Here is a 24,057-nt window from a genome sequence, read left to right on the forward strand (position 1 = left end):
GAGGAGTAATTGAGCATATATAATATTTTTTATTAGGAACCCCCCATAAGGTATCAGTAATATTAATCACAACAATTGAATAATTTTTCATTTGATTAGAATTAAATTATCAAATCTTCCAGCGGACCATAGGTTGGGAAACGCTGGCTTAATACTGAGAGAATCAAATATGCTTTGCAATGAAAGTGCTGCACCGTTGATAAGGGGTTGCTCTAAGTTTTTAATCCAACTTTTCTACCAATGTCGCGCATGGTCACTGCTACTATGAGATACTTTTCACAGCAGTTGCACTGATTGCCACATTGGTGTCACCGCGGTCAGCTGGAACTAGTTTCCCGTGGTTTTTCAACTCCAAAATACAAATGAGAGCCAATCTCAAATTGAAAATAGTCTCTGCACCGAAAGTATGATTAGGCCTACAACATTTAAAATTCACACATAATATGTGATACAGACAAAATATGAGTTGCGTGCTGAGTTGTTTGCTTCCCGATTCGGAAGCCAGATTGCAGCATTTCTGGAACACACGACAGGCATTCCTGAGAAACAAACTTGACAATTGGTGCACGACACAGGCACCAAATACAAATACAAAGGCCACAGCACGCAAATTGCCCAACGAGGTGGCTGAAAAAGATGCCCATAAAAAATATAGATGTCGAATATAATGAAAAAACATCAACAGCATATACAGTTGACACCGCTTATTAGAATCACGGATAATGTTATTATTCGGTTATTATTATCGCTCTTGCAAAGATTAGAATGGACCAACTATGGAGGACGGAAACTAGAAGGTTTAATAGTAGTATATAGCAGTGATTCTCAACCTTTGGAAGCCCGCGGCCCGAATTTGTCTACTTTTGTAAGTAGAGGGCCCGGTCAAACATACGACTAACGAGAAATGAATGGGAAAAAATAATCGGCCAATCACTTGCGGCCCGGTATGAATGATGCCAAGGCCCGGTGGTTGAGAAACACTGGTATATAGCATGTGGACGCCACAACATAAGAGCTTAGTTGCTCTATTGTTGAGTTCGTGCTTAGGCTAGCTGAATTTAAATCAGTCATGCACACTGACGCTGCGTCTAAACTGAGTAAAATGTGAAGACTCCCACATCCGTATTAACAGCGTATGTCTGCAGTAGTTGATTTATTAACACCTCAAATCTAGTAAACAGTTGGCCCTCTTAATCAGCTAAAATGTATTAGTAATCATCTGTGGTTCTGTCACCATAAGCCATTGGTTTTCAAACTTTTGTCATCCGCGGCTCCCTTGCCCGATTCATGGTTCACTTACGACTCCCCGGAATAGTTTTATACTTATTTAACCTTATAAAAGAACCACTTCAAATCACAAATAGACCCACAAATCAATATTTCCAACTCACCGCGATGCCCCGAGGAGCCACGACTCGCACTTTGAGAAACACTTTTGAATATCTTTAGCTCGCACACCCTGTATTTACGGAAATTCAAATTTCTGAGAAAATTTTCAAAGATATTCTCATCAAGTTAATTACTGTAGAATAATTTGCATAGAGAGTTTCTGTTTCGAACTTCGACCACAAGAAATATTCAATGAACCAACTCCATTATCTCACAAACATTCGTTATTTTAGTAACTTTTATGAGAAAAAACGAGATGACATTCCATTAAGAAACTCATGCATCAATGACTGAATATGGCTACGGATGGATTATTTTTCTATGAGATATTTGCTTCCCCGTTTTGCACTCATGCGATTTAGTGAAAAAGGAATAAAATATGGAAAAAATAAAATAGGTATATGATTATTATATATGTATGTATACTCATCCTCCTTAAGCGCATTTGCATATATTTTTACAAGACCGGTAGACGGGTTTTTACATTCGAGATAAACATCTTTGTACTGGCGGTATAGTTTCTTAAAAATAAGTATAGATGCTACTGTTTCTAATGATAATAATGATAGTAATAATGGTAATATGAAATTTCCATAAATGGAGATTACGTTCCGTTCCAATGATGTCTTAGATTTAATCGACAAAATTGTTTCGGTTCGAGAAAATCATTGTTTTCGCACATAAATAACACGTTTTTATACATCCATTCGATTTTTTAATGAAAATATTTTTGCATTTTTGAGGTATCAGACTATTTTTTCTTGTCATTTTTCTGCAAAATGTTACTGGAGTGAGCTTTACTAATATTTTTTTGATAGAAAGTGACTCGAAATAGCGAAAACAGTAATAAATTATGGACTATGTAAGTCATGTCAGTCTGCGAAAGTCATTTTTTTGTCAAATTTAAAAAAAAAATTATGTAATTTGCGAAACACGATTGCAAAAAATTCTCTGAATGAATTTTTTTTCACAGTAGACTTAACTAGTGATGGTGCAGCGGCTTGGTACCAAAATTCAAAGGATTGTATGGTATTCTCGTTACACCCAAATCTGTTGTTGTACATCAGAATTTTTGAAATTTTATTCTACAGATCATGCATAAAAAACTGTAATTAGACAAATATATGTGGCAGATGTATGTACCAAAATATGATTTTGGTACAAAACGTTAACATGATGTAAAAAAATATTATATTAAAATTTTGTTATATCAATCAATATATTTTTGGAAATCATGTTTCAAACTAGAGTAAAAATGTCGAAAATAGCATTCTTTGTTAAACAAGTTTAAAGTTTTTATTCACGGATTACTTGTACGTAAAAACTCAACACTAATGTATACGTAACTTTGGTTCTAAGCGTGATATAAACAGCACAAGGCCTATTTCAGAATTATAAGAGATGGGACTTTCATAAAATATTGAAAAATTAAAGTCTATATTTTCTTCCAAAATGACGTTTTAAATGTAGTCAGATACATTAAATATCGAGGTGTTTTCACATATAACACTTATTTTGTCATGAAACGTAATTTTTTTGTGTGCTGGAAATATGTTAGAAAATTTATTTTAGTTTCTTTGTTGTTGACCGTAAAAATGAAATTGGATCTTCGTACCCACGGCTATGTAATTACATGGACTATGTTATTTCAGGACTCTCTGGTAATGATACATAGAGGACACTGACCTTCAGAACATCATTCTGTAAAGAAATGCAAGCAATTTTCTTTTGGTGGTTTTAGAAGGTTACAAGACATAGGAAGTGTGCTTGACTGGTTAAGTATCAAAAGGCTTTTTTTACATGGTGAAACAGCAAGAGCTGGTCATCTAATGCGATGTCTTTCTGGAAATTGAATAGAATAATATTTCATTGTTTTTATAATTAAATTAAATTCCGTTTCAATAATAAACATTTTATTAGATTTTAGTCCAACAATGAAATTATTCACATTCTAACACTCTATGCGGTCTCGTATATATTTCACTATACACGACGAATTAATGGTCAAAAAACCCATTATACCGAATTTATTTTCTCAATTTCTATTGGTATTTTAAAAAAGTGTCATTTTCCAGTAAAAAAAAGGCTATATCATCCCGCTGATTCCAAAAACAGGAATATGAAAAAAATCAAAACCTTAGGAAATGACGTTTCAATGTTTAATCCACCCATGTTACTCTATGGGATGTCATTTCATAAAATGTTTTGCAACAAGAGGAGATACATAATCACGTTTCTGGAAAAACTTGGATGGCAAAATAAGATATCCAACCGCAGCTGTTAAACCCAAAAAGTGAAAATTTTTCGCATACATGTCCACTGGCATAAATTGGATGATACAAATGCAATACATTTTCATATCTAGAAAGAGTTGATTCCTTGTCTGTCATTTTTTAAAGGCTACTGAAATTTTAAGTGTTCACAGATTTATAAAATCGCACCAAATTTAAGGAATTGAAAATAAAATTGAAGGTAGAAACTATTCAACTTTACTGAGCAAGATTCTGTTTACAGATAACTTGAGCCTGGATTATACGTGCTATAAAAGTGGCGAAATATGCACTAAAAATACTGAAATATGCACTATAAAACGCTGAAATATGCACAAAAGAATGCTGAAATATACACTAAAAATGAAGAGAAATCCGCACTCAAAAATGCCGAGATCATAAATATGTGCAATAAATCAGAATAAATCCATCTGATAATGCCGAAGTATGGCACTGAAAATAAAAAGTAACGCAAAAAAAATATATACATGCAACTGAGAGTGCCGAAAATGAAAAAAAAAAATCATAAAAACAGTGGAAATATGCATTTAAAAATACCGAAATGTGCATAAAATAAAAAAGATGCCATGAAAATTTATCAATATGCCGCCCTGAAGCTCATATATATAGAAATATTGAAAACATAATATCATGAATAATGAAAAAATATGTATTTAAAAATTTTGAAGTTTCCCTAAAGAGAAAAAATATGTGCAAAAATGAAAAAATGCGGAAATAATGGCATAAAAAGGAGAATATTCCCTAAAGTGAAAAAAATTCTGAAAAATTAAAAAAAAATATATATATATACACAAAAATGAAAAAAAAAAAGATTATTAAAAGCACTGAAGTGTGGCCTAGGAGAAAAGAAAAATCAGTAGTAAAACTAAAAAAAAAAAAATGAAGAAAACACTCATTTAAAAATGTAAAAATATGCATTTTAAAAATGCCTAAAAATATGCCCTTAAGTTATCAATACCCAATGCTGAGGAATTTTCTTGAAAAAATTGAAGAAATGTGATTAAATTTTGAAGAATAAAAAGATGAAAATATAATCTTGAAAGAGAAAACATTAATACAATGCGATTAAAAGAAAAAATGCTGCAAATATGAACTTATTCTAAAATATCGGTGATATTATGTATTTATATGCACTAACTATAGAAAGTGTTAAAATATGCTATTGCATACGCACTTATGCATTTGCATATAATCTGGGCTCTATAAATGACATTGAAATTAAGGTAAAATGTATAATTTACCCCAATTAACCAGATAAAAATATACTCTAATCATAGGTGCCTGAACCTCGGGGGCTGAGCCCCGCAATAAATTTTGTGATTTCGGAGTCCCCAAAAATTCATGAATATACAATGGAACGCACCATTCCGCCTCCTGCGTACGGGACGAGTGGCGATTTTCAGCCCCCCTCAATGTTTTCTTCATGTCCGTGCCTCTGACTCTAATTAGTTATCATGTCGTATTGATGTATTGTTCGAATTGAAAATATTCCAACACCACCAATTTTCCCTCGTTTTTGCGAAAAAATTCCAGTAACTTTTTATGAGAGTGAACCATAGAAGATTTTAAATATTAATATTGTATCATAATATAGTTTCGATGATTTCAAAAGATCCCATAATATTAATTGATACCATATGCTTTCCTTAATCCATTGAGAACCTTGACTGGAAATACCAAACGTTCTATACCGGAATTCAGTAAAATTTAAATCTAATGCACGCATTGAAACTCCCTCTCTACAACGAAAGCTACGGCTCAATTACTCTGACACGCAACGTAATTGATTTACGTTTTGCAACTCTGGGCTCGAGACTATCGAGGTTGTCGAGGCAATCGATAAATTTATTAAAGCTAACGCCTCTAAACCTTATATTGATTAGTCTGCTTACTGGCCTCATATTTGTGTACTAGTTCATTTTGTAATTAACACTGTTTTTATGATGTCTTAAATATTTCGAAGTACCTTTCACTAAAACGTATCGAGCCGCAAAGAAACGGCGATGATATTGAAATTTCTAGCTGCTAATATTAGTGTCTATTCAAAAATTTTCTATCAAATTTATTTGAATATATGCTAATTTACAGACTCTTGCAAACGTTTAGTATTATCTGTATTAAATATATTAATTAAACCATTTTTGACGGACGATGCAATGGACGGATGTGCAACACTTTGTTTACAATTCTTTTCCAAGAAATTTTTGTACGAAATGAATATTTTTAGGAATTAAAAATTTAATGACTGTCACAGTATTTTTAAAAAAAATATTTTTTACAAAAAAGAAGTTCGATTTTTTATGACTTTTCAAAAATGAAATTTTCAGAAATTTTTTCTGATTTTTTTGAGAGAATGTTTTTTCATCACCATGAACCGAATTAAAAAAATAATAATTTTTCCCAAATTTAATTGTCAGAAGGTACATAGTTTCCTAAATTCATAATTACTGATTATTTTATTAAATTCGGTTAATTAATTTATATTAATTGAAAAGTTACATTAATTAAAGAAATTAAAATTAATATATACCTTATTCAAATATATTAATTAACGAATTTTTAACTGACGTTGCGTTTGTGCATCGCTTTTTTTTTTCAAGGAATTTTTATGAATTTTTTTGTACGAAATGAATATGTTTAAGAATTAAAAATTTAATGAGGGCCATAGCATATATTTTTTAAAATGTGTTTGCAAAGAAATTTGATTTTTTATGAATTTCAAAGAGGAAATTTTCAGAAATTTTTTTGTTCTGATTTTCAATTTTAATATTTTTTTCCAATGACCATGAAGAGAAATACTTTTTTTGAAAAATAGGAAAAAATAGTTTTATCTTTAAAGTTTTTTTCTTTACCAAAAGGCACACAAAATTTCACAAAAAAGTTAAATTAAAATAATTAAAAAGTTAATTGATTTCAAAGTTACTTTAATTACAAAGAAAAAATGTTAAATGAATGCTTTTTGTTTTTTAACTTCTCGAATGTGTTATTTAAGTTACAAGTCATCATATATATATATGTTACGGCCAAAGCCCGAAATCAGCCAGTTTACGAACTGTCCTGCCAGTAGACCTGGTGAATGTCCGAAATTTGGGCTGTGGCCATTCAGTTCGCGAAGTGGCTGAAGATCCCTGGCCTAAGAAAAGGCCTGATTTTGGGTCACCGTCAAGTTGACGAATTTTTTTGTGACAATTATGGTCGTTTATAATTATGGTTAGCTATGGCAATTCTAACAATCAAAGGAGTCCGCACTATTTCGATATCTTAGGGCAGTGTTTCTTAAAGTTTGCGTCGAAGCTCCTAGGTCTGTCACCAATCTTTGTCAGGGGCATCGCGACGAGCTGGAAATATTGGTATATACGTCTATTTATGCTTTCACGTGCTTGTCTTATTAATGCAAAAAATATCTACTAAACTCTCCTGGGGAGCCGCAAATGAATCATTAATAGGGCAAAAGAGAGCTGCGAGGAACAAAAATTTGTAAACACTGTCTTAGGGAATTCATATACGTATTATAGGGAAACCCCTTGCCACCTTTAGCCAATATCCGAAATTCTACAAAATTTCGGACATTGGCCGGTTTAAGTGGCCAATTTCGGGCTTTGGCCGTAACATATGTAAAAAGTGTGCGATTTGTTCAAGAGTTTCAAGAGCGACCAAAATAGTTAATTAGCATCATTCTAAAATGGCTTCTCTATTACCAGAGAAAGATTAAGATCGGTTGAGGCCCCGGGGGTAGAAGAAAATATTGGACTTCTTATATTAGAAAAAGTGTAAATTTACGGTTTTGCGGGACCTCATCAGAGTCTGAGCCCAGGGCATGCGCCCGGTGCATCGCACTTTAAATCCACCTCTGTCTATTACACGCTTACAATCTATTAAAAACGAAACAATTATTTTTTTTTGGTTTCTCACAAATTTTGAAATTTTCGATGTAAATATATCGCATATTGAGTAATTACGAATTGTCATAGGAATAAATTTAGTCTCGTCTCAGCTATTATAGCTCGTTAATTGCTAAATTCCATAGAGGAAGAGACAGATACGTGACACTTCCATGGTTTCTTCCTGGACGTATTTATTTCATAAGCATAGAAATTAAAATTTTAGAATTGCTTGAAAAGGAACTGTTAGAGTAATCAATTATGGGGAAAACGCCGGTTTAAAATCATTCATTAATTTAATTTTTCCTTCTCGTCGAAGTCTCTATGGAATAGAGCGTTTCTGTGAAATCTCGCGAGACTTCTTCATAGACAGTAATTATCTCAGCGTTGCTTTATCCCATCTCAAGTTGGCAGCAATGACGAAACAAATGAGACTATCTCTGTCACTGGAAGCAGCAACCAATGGAATTTCTCTGAAATTATCTAGGAATTTAGAGAATGTTTTATTTGTTTACAGAATAATTAACGTATCAAATAGGGTAATAACGAATATCAGAAAAAAAAAAACTATATTATATCCTCTAATCCGAGTCTAGTAATAGCCAAACAATGTGCCATAAAAAATTTGGGGTAAAATTATGTTTGAAAATATGATCGAGACAGTGATTATCTAAATGTGGCATTTAAGGGTGCCGCTAAATTCTTCGAGATCAACAGAGGTGCCTCAAAATATTTGAAATTCAAAATCTCATTCCCAAAAATACTGTGAACAAATAAAATTCGGAAATATTTTTTTAAAGGTATTTCACAACAAACTAAATCAAGGATCTGAATATCACGTTAATACTTGGTTTACATCAAAAACATACATTATTTTCAACAAAAACATTTAATCATTCTTTATCATGATAATTTACCATCTCCACTATATTTCATGATGATTTATAATTTTTTTCTAGTGACTACATCGTAAAAAAATTATTAAAATTCTTTTCTGTTGCCGATTAAATGGAGTAATTGATTATTGATTGAATGCAGCTTATTACTACATGAGTATTGAAAATCTAAAATACCAATTTTTTTAATTATTGGTAATATTTATAGTCAACGTTCGTTGTACCGACCCCCATCGTTCCACGAGAAACGGGCATTATATAGAGAGGTCGTTATATCGAATGTTTCAAAACAAGTTATTTGTTAAGAGAATTCCATATTTAGACTGACTAAAAAAATATAATATCAACTTTTTTTAATGTAAGCAATTGCGATAAAATAGAATCAAGTTAGAAAATATGTGATAATAATATTATAATAATCAATCGCATGCACGTACTTATGTACCAAATTATCCAATTTAAAAGATCAAGGACATACACAATTTTGCAAAACGAAAACCACGGATTTTGATTATTAAATAAATAAATTTTATTTGCAAGAAAAGGGGGGGGGGGGAAGCTGGAACGGAATTCGAACGTTGCATTGAATTAGATTATCTTTGTAAGTCTTTAGTACATTGCAGCGTTTCTCAACCTTTTTGATTCCAAGGACCACTAAAATTTCTGAGAAAATTTGATGAACCACTAATTGAGAATAATTTTCTTAGATGCAAATACAAAGCCCACAACAGACCAAATGCTCAACGAAGTGGTTAAACAAAGATGTCCATAAAATAAATATTGTATATCTAAACTATATCCAAAATACAGAAACCCAATAAGAGCAATAAAACAGCAATAATTATGATAAAATATTCCGCAAAATTCCGATAAAATATAAATATATTACTGCCCATAAAACTTATTACTTATATATACTTACTATACTTATTCGAACCTATGGTGAATATCATTATATCATTAATATAAGTATAATTAGTATAGTGATATAGGAATAATAATAATAGTAATAGTAATAATTAATATAGTATTTTATAACAATAGGTGTAGTAATACAGGTACAATTGAAAAATTTCCATTTCATTAGAATTAAATTTCCAAGTCTGCCTGTAGGCTACTTATCCCATCTTCACAGACCATAGGTTGAGAAAATGAGAAACACTGGTATACTTGTTGAATATAACAACATTCGGGACCTACCGTATCGGTCGTTATAACGGATCGATACCAATAACGCACGGCCCTTATAACGAGCGCCCACCGTATAAGGAAGGTTTTCACACAAATATCAAGTTTAATAGAATGTAAAAAAATTAAATAATATCTTTTGATGTGAAACTATTGGCAGCAATTACTTAAAACTATCCGCAAAATTCCGAAAATGTATGCAAATCTTGTATATATCCCAGACTTAATCGAAATTTAAAAATAATAATAATAATCTGAACATGTTCGAGGCATAAATTTTAATCTCCGAAGTACGTAATGTAATCAAGTTAATGTAAAACCGATTAAAAGGATGCGCTTTAGGAGCTTTAAAGGGTGCGTAAAGACAAGCTTTTTTAACATGCGCTCTGTTAAAGAAACCGTAAACAATCTATTCTCATTTTCCCCCCACCCATGCTATTAGATCGGCATTTATCACGAGGAATAAACGTATAGGTAGGTTTTTTGTTTTATTCTCCTCGTACACGGGGGCACTCGTAATTTAGTAGCGAGTCCCTTTCCACGAGTGCACGCCCGCTCACGAGAGCGAGCACCAAAGCCATATTCAGGTCGAGCAACTTGACGACGGTGCTGCGACGGACCAATGCACACCATTCACTTTAATACTCTCACACCCTGCCATTTCACTTCCATTCTGAGTCGTTCAAATCTCTAAGGATCCAACCAACGACGACGAGCGTAAACGCCAGAAACACAAAAAAGAATGATGAGGCCTTAAAGAAAAATAAAAGCTTAGACATATTCTCAAAAAAAAAAAAAAAATTGAAAAAAAAAAAAAATATATATATATATATATATATATATATATTCACATAAAAGATGATGCTTTCAACAAATTCCTTTTCGCACTTTTGAAAATTCCTCATTTATCCATTTTATTTGAGCATTTGCATTTATTTCGTATAGATTTGTCTGAATGACAATAATTAGGGATACGTGATTTTGTATTCACGAATAGATTACGAAATAGATGAATAAATACAAAAATTTGATTTTCTGCGAGAACTTGATAATTTGCACTTTTTGAAGCAAAAGTAGGTAGTAATTTTGCTGAACTTTTGAATTCTAGAACTTTCCAGGATGCTGATTATACTATAGAGAGAAATTGTCGTTAGTTTGATTCATTCTTTGAGAATAATTGCAAAATTTTTGATTTGAAAAATATTTTTGCGAATGAATCAACTTTTTTTTTTTTTTTTTGTGGATGAACGCAAAATTTTTTGATCAAAAAAGTTCTTTTGCGAAAAAGAATGCAAAATTTTCAACTTGATTTTTTTTTGCTGCAAATAAATGCTATATTTCCGATTTGGAATTTTTCATTTGCAAAATTTACGTATCTCTTAAGTAATTTATTTACAAGTAATGTGCTTTTATTACCCGATGTGATTATATTACAGTATGTAAATCATCTTTTGTACAGGGTGATTGTAAACTCATAGTACAAACTTTAGCGAGGAAATTGAGCAGCAATCTAAAAAATGTAGGGTGCACAAGTGATGCGTTTAGGCTCTAGCGCTGTGGTTCTCAAACTTTTATCACCTGCGACTCCCTTTCCCTGTTCATGGTTCATCTGCGGCTACCCAGAATAGTTTAGTAGATACTGTGCATTCACAAAAGAACGACTTCAAAGCATAAATAAACACGCCCACATCAACATCTAAAGCTCTCCGCGATACCCCTGACAAAGGTTAGCGAGTCACACTTTGAGATAAATTGTTCTAGCGGTTTATTCCGTCGCTATTAGTGTCTTGTTAGGTGAAAACATTAGAACTGAAATAAATTCTTTTAGCATTTCTTAACATTTTTTTATTAAAAATGTGTGCGTGTCTATCGTTTACAATATTTTTCGTTTAGAATTTGTTTTCAATATTTCGCCTAAAATACTTAGAAATGGCGTGTCCGTCTTTTCGAAATTCTTAAATGAATTCATAAATTGAGAATTCATCATGTGTGAAATCAGTTTTTAATAATCGTGTCTCACTCGAGGTTTCCAGGATGAATATTTCATTACAGATACAATTTTAAGCATGTCAAACCAAAAAGTGCCTTCTACCGATGAATAAGAAATCTTGGCAATGCTATAAATAAGTCATTTGTTACTTCTTTTTTTTTTACTTCACAGCACTAAAATCACAGCCTCTCTAATTGAATAAGAGAGTCCCAAGACTCATGTGTGTCCATCGGTGTAAAGTTATTAAAAATATTCCGCGGGAGCTAGGACTCAATATCGATGGTTTAGTGCACAAATGTGATAAGTGACATTTTCTGCAAAATTGAAATAAGAGTTGGAAGCCATAGTTACAGATATTGTAATGAACAAATGTAGTAAGTGATAAGTAGACAGGAAAGCTGAGTTTCAGAATTCACTGATGTGCTATGTGAATGTATTTTCATGCAAAACTAAACTTTGTGAAAATGCTCTCCTGAAAAATCAGCAAAATGTCACTTACCACATGTGTGCACTAAGACATCTGTATTTCAGTATAAATTATCAAGATATTCGTGAATACTGGGGGCCTCAATCCTACGGGCCCTACAAGTTTATGTCTGCGATTGCACTCATACATATTACGCATTATCTCTAGTGTGTTTTACATTTTCAAGCACCATAACTCAAGAGGGGTTTTGCTGAAGCCTAAGATTCCCAGAGACAGCGCTAAGGGTTCCACAAGGTGATCTGGAACTCCCGTACTTATCTCGAACCGTTGTCGTTTTTACATACTCACTCTCGAAAATAATAGACCAGATCTCATCATGAACATGAGGATCCGTGACATGCCAGGAAGATCTCATTCATTGGGATGGCCCTGATTCTATGGACAGTTCCTTTTGATTGTGAAAGTAGTTACACTCTTTTGCCTTCATGTTTCACTCGAAAATTTTACCTTTATGTTTAATATCATCAATGATTTTTTCCAAAGCTCTTTTTGTGTACCACTTAACTACTTTTCGCGGCTTTCCTCCCACTCGATTCTCAGCTGTGGCTCCTTAAAATATCCCAGGACCTCAAAAATGGAACATATTAAGAACCACTGGTCTAGAGTCTGGTAGATCATGGATATTTTCCAAATGATTCCTATAACGCGTACATAACTTCAAAGGTTTCATGGAATTTTGATATAGTTTCAGTGATTCCTTTGATCATGGATATTTTTTCAAGGACTCCCTATGACACAGTTATTGTTTAGAAGGTTTCCCTAGAATGTAGAAATTTTTAGAGGGATTTTACAAGGCCAAAATTTTCAGAAACGCTGATTTGAATTGAGTTCATATTCATTATTTTTTGACTAAATTTAGTGATACGCCGTATTTATCACATCCGTAGGATCGCAATTCCGGACATTTTTCACGATGATGTATGTTGAACCAAAGTATGTCATTAGAACTAGGGCTGTCTATCTTGAAATATTGTCATATAGGGTTTAAGGGGAACAGCCACCCAGACAGATAAAATACGGGATCTAAGGTCTATGTAGAGCTTTTGCTCTCACTTAGTTGACCCTTTGACACATGGACCTGCGACCGCAAAATGCATGGTCGAAAATAAAATGCGATTCACCTCCGTTGCTTTGCCCTCAAACGCACTCTGGCACCTATGTGCCTTATTTTCCACCAAGTACTGTATTTGTAAGACGAAAAAATAAATTATTTCAATGCATTCCTCCCCCTTATAACAATTGGCACACCTTTTTTGTAACACCCTATATGTTTGATTACTACTGAAATGTAACGAAACATGAACGATTTTACACCCTAGTTTTAGAAGAGAAAATGAATAATTTTATATGGCCTAAAAAATGCATTCATACCATGTTCAAAATTTTTTTGGCAACGAAATTTTCAACTGCGGTCAAAATGACCGCGCTAGATAGTAGTTTTTAAAAACCAACGGAATAATTTAGTTTTCGTTTTTGCTGCAAAAAATTCCTTCCGACGAAATAGGAAATTTTCAAATTTCGAATAGCGATCAAAATTTGAAAAACGGTCAGAATAACCGCGCTTCTAGTGTTAGGCCGGGATTACACTATAAAAGTTTGACAAAAATCTAATAAAACTTGAAAAATGCAATAAACAAACGTATCGGTTGCATTCGCTCAAATGTAACCGATGCACTTATTAGTAACATTTTTCAGGTTTTATAGAAGAACCTTTATAGTGTAATTCCGGCCTTGATGCGAAAAATGTAATATTTATCTAATGCGCGAGTGGTAATCATATATAACATGATAAATTGATCCATCCCAGTATATCCAGCGTAATATTGTGTGTATGTGATATTTCTCTCGTATACAGTTTTTGGCTCTGGGTAAAGATACGGTTATTTTTGTGGTAAACCCCTAATCTCACGGCAATATCCCTTGTATCCCAGTGGTCTTCTCCAGTCTCTTTTCGCCTCGGCAGTTTCTCCTGTGCATCTCGAGTGATTAATTTGAAAGGAGCCTTTTGTCTCAGGCAACAATTGCGGATATTAAGAGAGGGAAAAGAACCTGAAATAAAAGGTATATACGGCCGAAATAAAAAAGAAATATATATAAAAGAAAGAGAAGAGACATTGGTGAGTGGTGGCAACACAAAGAAAATATATAAAAAACACCAACAAAATAATGAAAAAAAATAGGATAAAAAGAGGGCTGGGAAAAAGGTCGATTATGTCTTCCTAATGCGTCCCTCTCCAGGATCAAGGCAAATCCCCCCTCGGGATGATTGATAGAAAGGGTTGGAGATTTCTCGGATTTGTCAAATACCCTCGAGGGCTCAGGTTTCTCGTTAAGGAGCTTCTACACTCTTTTACAACAAGAAACTTCCTCAGGTTACCAACAATTTAATGCGTGCATACATATATATACGCGAATCTACAACATGTATCGTCACTTGGAAAATAATCTGGTATTTTCTTAAACATTCTGATACTATGTGATGAGTCAAATGTTTTAGTCCGACGGTGCTCAACCTTGAGGAGAGTGCGGGCCACTTTATTGGTTTGGAAACGTGTCGCGGGCCACTTTATTGGTTTGGAAACGTGTCGCGGGCCACTTAAGTGATCTGAAACAGTGTTTCTCAACTTGGGATCATATGGTCATGGGATATTCTAAGGGGACCGCGGGTGAAAATCCGATGAAAGGGGGAGCCATGTCAAGTTGTGAATGGGGACGGCCATTGAGAATTGTGAAGAACTAGCTTCCGAGTGAAGTGTAATGGGCGAAAATTCGACTACTTTCAGAATCTTGCAGAGCTAGATCTGTCCATGGTACCTTAACCCATGTGTCCATAGCTCGGGGCTTCATGTCCGTAGGGTCTACATGATGAGATCTTGATGATTCTCGAGGGCAAGGATGCAAATATGTAAGCTGTTACAAGAAAAAGGATGAAAGGTGGGGGTCCACGGATAAGACTGTGGGGGGGAAGGGGAAGGGGCACGAGAAGAACATATGGTCCAAAGAGGGCCACAGGCTGAAAAAGGTTCAGGAACACGGATCTAGAATGTGTCGCGGGTCACTGAAGTGATCTGCAAATGTGCCACGAGTCAATGCTTAATTCTGGAAATGTGCCGGGGGGCCAATTAAGTTATGCCAAACGTGTCGTGGGTTACTTGAGTGATCAAGAAATGTGTCGCGTGCCACTTGAGCGATGTGGAACTGCACCGCGGCCTGCTAAGTGCTCTGGAACTGTGCCACAAGTCTCCTAAGTAATCTATAAATACGTTGTGGGTTACTTGAGCGTAGGCGTATGCAAAGGGGAAGGTTTTCAGATTCTTTTTCCTTCTGATGGGGGGGGGGGTTACGTTTTTCCTGCAAAATAACACAACAATCTTGGCTCGGGGGGGGGTTTATAAACCAAACACCCCCCCCCCCCCCCCCCTTGCGTACGCCAATGCACTTAAGTGACGTGGAACTTTACCACTGCCCATTAAACCGATTTTAGATGTGCCGTGGACCACAGAAATGTTTTCGAATTGCATCTGGTGTCACTCAAGTGCTCTGTAAATGTGCCACGGTCCACTTATAAGTGATCTTTTAAATGACTTTTTAAGTGATCTTTCGGCATATGAAAGATCAAATTACCTGTAAAATGATAATTTGAAGAAATATAAAAGTCGATTCATAGTAAAGTGTTCACCGCAACAGTTTAAAGGGGTTCTTTTACTTTTTAACATGGTAAAAAACTTTCTTATGTAGAAATATTATTCAAAATACTATTCCATTGATTCGTTTCAAATTTTTATTACATATATTTGAATGTCTATCTACGCTATTCTATGACAGTAGTACATATTTTTAATACTTAATATTTTACAAATTTTCAGAAAAAACGCATTAGAAACAGCTTGCGCGCATGATAAAATAGCATGACATCAATACAATTGAATAGAAAATTGATTCAAGATAGAGGAAACTGTTCAGTTCATAAAATGACGAAAAAGTTTCGAGATCCATTCATAAATACTTGGGTTATAAATGTTTTTCTAAAAACTTTAAAATTTTAAACTTAATTTTGAATATTATGTATCTAATAAAATCTCAATTTTTTTTCATAATTTTATGAACTGAACCATTTCTTTATTTTGAATCATTTTTTATTCAATTATATTGATTTTCTGCAGTTTTATCATTCGTGTGAAAGCTGCTTTTAATGCATTTTTTTTGAGAATTTGTGAAAATTTAAGTATTGAAGATACGTAAAATTTTGTGTACTGACATAGGATAGCATACACATTCAAATACATGTAGTAAAAGTTTGAAATTAGTCAATTGATAAAAATTTCAAATTTTTTACTAATTAGCTCGTGAGCCATAATCAAGGTGGATGACATTAATTATCATTATTATTGTAAAACATTATTTATCAATTGATTTATCAAGTGATAAATAATTTTTCAATATTTCTAGACCTGTTAAAAGGCGACTGCGTGACTTCAAATGATGAATTTCGCCAAAATTTACGACATTTTTATCCATTTATTTGAATGTGTAGTTGTTCTAAAATCTAAAACTGTTTCATTTCTGTGTCAACGATAATGTGTCATTCTGTGTCAATTAAACATTACAAATGCATGCAGGCTTGAGTCCAGAGAAGACGAGAGGTGGACGGAAAAGGTAGTATTCTCAATCCGTGTGACTTTTTTTGATGGGGTCACCTTAAATCACTCGTTTATGCGACGCCTGTGGACACAACGGAGGATCTCATAGCGCGGATTGTCGTCGCTGCGGCAGACATCAAAAGCGTACCTGGTATCTTCGAACGCGTCCAGGAATTAGTTGTTGTAGACTGTGCAATGACGTCAGCGCCCGCCACTTCCAACAACTCTTGTAGTAATTAATGAATGAATATTTTTGTAGTTATTATTGTACTTTTTGTCGTTCCAGCGTCGAAACCTGCATGCGTTTTCCGCGATTTTCAACCCTCTCAACGTGGTTTGTGACGCCATGTTCCATTGCAATTTTCTGTTCCTCTTGATGTCTACTAACAACCCTTTGAGTTTGTCGGTCCATTAACAGAACACCCTGTATTTTATTAAATATATGGACACTAACACATCCTCGTATTTACTCTCATGATGCATTTGTGGTGCGTTCAACTTTTCATTGATTGGTAGTCTGCCTAAATAAATCCAGTTGAACGGGTCTCATATAATCGACACATATCTGCGAAGAAGTCGTAAATGCGACAAACCACAGTGGACTATGAGATGTCGATATCGTTTGATAATCTCAGAGTACTAATCATATGATTCGCCTGTATGGCCTGGATGAATGTTTCGGAATCCACAGTTAAATAAATCTTTCGTTTCTTTCAAACCGAGCACAACTCAGGTCTATCACCATTTATGGGCGATTTACTACCTAGTGAGTTGCACCGGAATTGTAACTGTGTGTGTGTGTACCTAACAGTCTTGAGTACATATGTAGTGCTGCCATCAATATTTCAGAAGGGAAGTGAGTGATGTGTTATGATTGAATTACATTTGCACTGTTTGTAGGTCTGTTTCTCTCTGTGGCGAGACTTTTCAAAGGGGAGATCGGCTCGCATTCGCGACTTGAAGTTGGGAACCACAGAAAACCAATTTCAGCCGACCACCACTATGGCGACGGTGGGGTTCGAACCCCGGTCGAGGATGTCACTATGACCACTCGACCACCATAGCGGCAGTTAAATAAACCGAGCCTCCCGACAGATCACCTTGGGTCCGCATCTACCCTGGGCTAGTGTTGAGTGAGCTTCCTTCCAAAATCCTGGATACACGGACAAAACAATGTTCTGGAGCCTAATACTTAGCTGGAAGTAAAAGCTTACATATTTTTACATATTTATATTTGAAAATCATATTACCAGATCTCATCGCGTAGCCCCCCCCCCCCCTATGAATATGGGGTCAAGCCCACATGGCTCTATGGGTTAAGATGGTCCTGGCTCTATCGACAGCTCTGCTGGATTCTGAAAGTATTCACATTTTTCCCGCCACATTTTACTTGAGACTTACTTCTTCACAGCTATCTGTGGTCCCCTTCAAAACTTGTGAATCCTCTTTCATCTGATTTCCACCCGTGGTCCCCCCTCAACATATTCCAGGCTCACAAAGGGTCTATTGTCACTGATGCCTCTCACATCGAACTAAACAATGCGCAATCGGCGCGACATCTAACACAATGTATAAATCTTATAGTGGTGATTTACTTCAGTTACATATGATATACACGACTTAAATTACGCTCGTATACTTGAATATTTTAAAACTTTCGACTCCTTTTATAAATGTAAATACAAATGCAAAATGCCCAACAAGGTAGCTGAAAAGAGATGCCCATAACAAATATGAATGCCATATATTCTGAAATACAGCAACCCAATTAGAAGTGTCAATTATATAAACTAAAAATTATATATGCATGATAAAATGTAATAGACTCCCCATAAAAAAGTTATGGTTGTCTTTTTAATATTCAAGTAGTTCCAATGCATTGTATTAAACACAAAAAGTTTTAGACGCTGATTAAAAAACATTCCTGTCGGAGCACATGGTCACACATCAACCTATCTTCAATGAATATTATTTCACATTGCAAGTCTCAATTTTTACGAAAATTAGGCATATCATTTAGCAACTTTTATGGGGGGTTTTATATGTACAAATTTTATTTTCTAGAATTTTATTTATATATTTTTTTAGAAAAGGCGACGAAGGGATTTTTTCGGAGGAAAGAGAGACGAATGATTGATTGAAGAGGTTGGATATCCCTGGATATCTTAAGTGTCCCTCCTTGCGGGATTCAAATGTAATCATTGATTTCAGCGTGTGTCCTACCGGAGAAGACGAAAATGGTCCTGGAAAATAGAAGAAACTAGATGGATTCTATCCCATTCCCTTTAAGCTGTTTCTTTCTCCCTTTCCCTTGATTCTTTTTACTCTATTTCATTTTGTATCACTCTTCTCGTCTATTCAGCCAATACTTCCTGACTCAAGCATTTTTCCTCCTTTTAAGAAAAGACATAAGACTTTTGATGCCAAAAAATAGTCACTTACTACGTAAGAGGGATGTAAAATTAGCTCTTTCAATTTAGATCCGATTATGATTATCATTCGGACAAGAATGTCGTTGAGAAATCGAACGGATATGATCCGAGATATGTACTTTAATATTTGTTTAAACATTGTTTCCATTTGGTATGTATATTCACTCCTTGTGAATGGATTTTGGCGTAGAAGAGCTATTAACATCGCATGTGGGTGGCTAATGATGCGGCGCTGCTTTAAGAAGGCATAAAGATGATGATAGGAGAAGTAAAATAGTGATCCACGGTATATCTTCACGGAATATATGAAATTTTTCTTTTTTTTAAAGAGTCTACCTCTTGGCTATATTCCCAGCAGGTGAAAGTAGTATGACCAATGAAGTCCTCAACGTACATATCTCGGCAAATTAAATGTCATGTTCCCGAGAACTCATTGATTTAAAAAAAGTTATTCAACTAATCAAACTCAATTAAAAATTAAATATAGAAAGAAATATACTTCTTCCAACAGAAATTAATTTTGGAAGCTTTAACTAAATTAAAATAATGAATCCAAAATTGAAAATTTTTAAGTTAATTAAGAGACACATTATAGACAAATAAATCCATTTTCTTCCTTCTTAGTGGATAGGAATCGGAGGGGGGAGGCCTGCAGTGCTGGCCACATGAAATTTCTGGCAGAAATATTTGATACTCGCGCGTGTGCAGTGAATGTATCATATATCGATGCCAAAAAAATAGTCACTTACTACATAAAAGGGATGTAAAATTAGCTTTTTCAATTTATATCCGATTTTGATTATCATTCGGAAAAGAATGTCGCTGAGAAATCGAACGAGAATGATCCGAGATATGTACTTTAATATTTGTTTTAACATTGTTTCTATTTGGTATGTATATTCACTCCTTGTGAATGGATTTCGCGTAGAAGAGCTAATAACATCGCATATGGGCGGCTAATGATGCGGCGCTGTTTTAAGAAGGCATGAAGATGATGATAGAAGTAAAAATAAATAATAAAGAAATGGCGGAGAGATATCGTGTCGAGAAAAATAAGGAGTTTTTGGCGTCGGGTATTCTTATACCATGTATGTATAAGATACATATATATATATATAGAGAAGACGTGTATGTGTGTGTTTCTCCTCATGACGATTCCGAACGCTTTTTCATAAGGCTCCGGAGACGTGCGTGATGAACAGTATGATGAATGGTCCTCTCTTAAAGGAATCTCATCACGTCTCTTTTCCAGGAATATTTTCTTTCTGTGGTAGGAAACAAAAATATTTTGTTTTCTGGAAGTAAATGTATTGATCGTTTTGGAATGAATACATCTCCTCTTATAGGGAAAAAACAAAACGTCTCCTGTGACAACCTGTTTACTCTTTTTTGGCGTTTCTCGTCAATTTCTCTTCGGCTTTCAGTGGTGATGTCTTTGTTATAAATGAATTAAACATTACTTTTTTTTATCCTCTCTCGACTGGATCTATTCCTATACCGGCCTAAAAATATCCCTTTCCTCACTTAATGTTGTAAATGATCTTGCTATGTCACTATAGAATGTACGTACAATGAGTGATTCGTAGTATGCTAGGCTCTATTTGCTCTACGAAATGCACAGTCAAGTTCAGGGCCTGTTCTTCATAAATTCTCGCCAAACATGCATTTTTGCACCCCTACATATAGCGTTCTTTGGGGAAAAGAGGCGTGCGCATATAAGTTCATGCCCTCCCCCAAATACAATAAAAAATTAAAATATCGAAAGAAAGTACCTTTGTATGCTATCTTAATCAATTATTGTTAATTTAAAATATTTTTTGAACGTTAGCAACTCAAAATTTCTCTAAAAGAGAAACCGTGTCGCTCCAACCTTGTTGTGTCCCCCTCCAAAGGTCAACCCCTGCTTTGAGACATAGTTAGAAAATATTACTATATTATTTAACAATCACGTAGTTGCAGAGTAGGATTATAATTACTATCAAAATAAATTCTGAAGTATGCTTTGGAATTTGTTTACGTTACACCTCCATCAGGGCATTTAATTTCCCATAAAAAATTCAAAAGATGAAAAAGTAAACACTTTGAACCAGCATATTGTATGTTTTAACACTCTTCACAATGGTGACACTTCTTCTGTTTGAAAACCCTTTCACATTCATGGATATCATCTTCAATATATATCAGACTTTTCCAACTAAACTACCTTCACCTTTTCAGATACTCGTATAATCAAATTTGGGGATATAAATAGGGCACTGTGATTCCACTTTTAAGTAATGTTCTACGAAAAGAGGGGAAAGAGACTAAAATGCAAAAAACAATCAATTTCGGGACTACGTGTCCCGTTTACCCGTGCAAGAAACGGACTGGTCCAGTTACGTAAATGTGACCACCAACTAAATGTAACACACTTTCTCACCACTCGCATCATTCGCACTTGGTGCTGCTGTATTTACTTCAGTTAATTGCAATGGTGCCATTTGTCAAGTTATGGTACAATTGAATGGCACCAGCACGCAACGCTGCCCAGTTCCAGACATAATATGATGATTTGTTGAAAAGTCAGCAACCGTCAGTATTTTAAAATCTGATAAATAGTTGTTTTACATTGTATTAATAAAGTCTCATACATTTTCCGAATCCTTATATTCGCCCCAAGCCAACTTACGACTTTTGCCTATTTCATTAGCTGCTTACAGTTGATGTTAAAATATGATGTGGTTGAAACAATGTGACTGGACTATGTGTATCCTATGTGTCCCTATTTATTTATGTAATTTATTTGCCTGCTCTTTAAATATCATTCGTGAAATACAAATATTTCACTACGAACCAAAGATATGACGGTGCTATCCTAGTCATTAGAAAGACATATCACCGATGAAGTTACATTAACGTTGCTGCAATCCACACCGGAAAACATTTTCGTGGCAAATAATATCGCCATCCCCAAAAACAATGAAAATGTTACCATGAAATCAGTTTTTTCCTCTCCAGAAAACATTTCTGGCTACGACCATGCCAAAAAAAACCTTTTTCAACCACGTATTTCAATTTAGACATGTGTTCCATTGTTATAAATATATAGTAATTTAATTGTTAAGTTTTGGCTTTTAACGGATTCTGATTTATTTTATTTTTTTATTCAATGATGTTTATACACGATGTTTAATAAAATATTATTTCTAGAATGATGACTCAACACAACTTTGGAATATTATCCACATTTTAAGGAATCTTTTAAATATGTTTTCCTAGAAAAACCATTTTAAAACTGCTATATTCAGTATTGTTCTTCAGTGATGTCTCGCGGAACACCACTGAGAAATCCTGGAAACTCTATCTGACTTATCCGGGGGGACGATACAAATTATGCTCCTCCCTGTTATTGGTACCGCCCCTGTAGATCATTTCTAATGTTTTGATAGTTAATAATAAATAATTTAAGAAAAACAGTTTCTTAAGATATCCGACAACGTTTAAAACGTCATTTTGGAATAAAACATATCGATTTTTTGCTTCAATTTTTTTGTGAAAGCCCCATTTTTTTGATTCAAGAACAGGCAAAGTTTTGTTTATGTGATGCTTAAAACCGAAGTTACGCTTACTTTAGTGTTGCATTTTACGTACAAGTAATCCTTGGAATAAAAACTTTAAACATGTTTTACGAGGAATGCTATTTTTTTGACATTATACTTGAGTTTGAAACATGATTTTTGTAAAATTCTGTTGATTGCATTACTACAAAATTTTAATATAATATTTTGTCATATATTGTCCAGGTTTTACACCGAAATCTAAGGTCTATCGCACGTATTTGTATAATTACAATGTTTTACACACGATATGCCAAATGAAATTTCAAAAAATTCACGTGTGCATTCACAAATTTAAATGTAACTTAGGCCGGCATTCACCGACATGGTTTAAGCTATAGTCACAATTTTTTGATAACAGATCGACACGGATTGGTTAAATTCAGGTTTTTAACCAATCTATGTAGATCTCTTATATAAAAATTGTGACTACAGTTTAAACCATGTCGGTGAATACGGCCCTTATGAGCATACCATACAACCCTTTAAGTTTTGGTTCATAACCTGCAGCATTACTAGCTGAATGTGCTAGCAAAACATTTCATTCATAGAACTTTTTGCAGTATTGTTTCGAATATTACAAAAATTTTGCTTAAACTTCAACATAAAAATTACATAGGTACTTCAAAATTTATTCTTGTTTTCACCATTTTGAGACTTCCTACGAAATAAAATGTTATTACAGTTCACTCCAGTGCCATTTTATAGAAAAGTGCCAACATAGAAGGCAGTCGGATACCTTTAAATAATATAATTCAAAAATTAATGATATATTTCATGAATTCAAGTCATCCACATGATCATCCTCTCAGCAATAAATTTACTGACAGTAGCCATGTTTGAACTCGGAATTTACTCTTTTTCTGGGAAAATAATAGAAATCTTCTATTGATATTAAATATTTTCCTCTAAATTTAGCGTTATGAAATAATAAATCGAATAATTAATTGTGGTTTTTTTTTTTTCTCAGGTTGGATGATGGATTTTTCACGTAAAGATGCTCTCGGATTAATTTCATTATGAATTTCCAGTCACGTGGTAAAGTATCAACGTCTGCCACATCTGGAATGCAGCATGTACTCATTCCGATGGCAATCTTCCAATTCAAGAGAAGTTCATTGGCTAAGAAAATAGGATTTTTCACCCTTTTTTCATGATTTCTATTCATAGCACACAGATCACTTAAATAACAATCGATGTCTCGACTCATTTATGGTTGTCTGATCAACAGTCGAATAAATACGTTATTTTTCGGTGTTTGCTCTTA

The 24,057-nt window shown here is 34.2% G+C and overlaps 1 long non-coding RNA gene across 2 annotated transcripts in view; it reads left to right on the top strand.

Annotated features, from left to right (window-relative positions):
- Positions 1-24,057, top strand: part of LOC149073496 (uncharacterized) — a 37,956-nt gene extending 13,899 nt beyond the window's left edge. For both annotated transcript variants that reach the window (XR_016194336.1, XR_016194337.1), the window contains exons 2-3: positions 3,042-3,163; positions 23,761-24,057. This is a non-coding gene — a long non-coding RNA (uncharacterized LOC149073496). The remainder of the gene's footprint in view (positions 1-3,041; positions 3,164-23,760) is intronic.

This window comes from Pholcus phalangioides, unplaced genomic scaffold (assembly GCF_987345545.1).
Source record: "Pholcus phalangioides strain wild (caught in Gottingen) unplaced genomic scaffold, Ppha-v1.0 ptg000017l_1, whole genome shotgun sequence".
NCBI classification, from domain to species: domain Eukaryota; kingdom Metazoa; phylum Arthropoda; class Arachnida; order Araneae; family Pholcidae; genus Pholcus; species Pholcus phalangioides.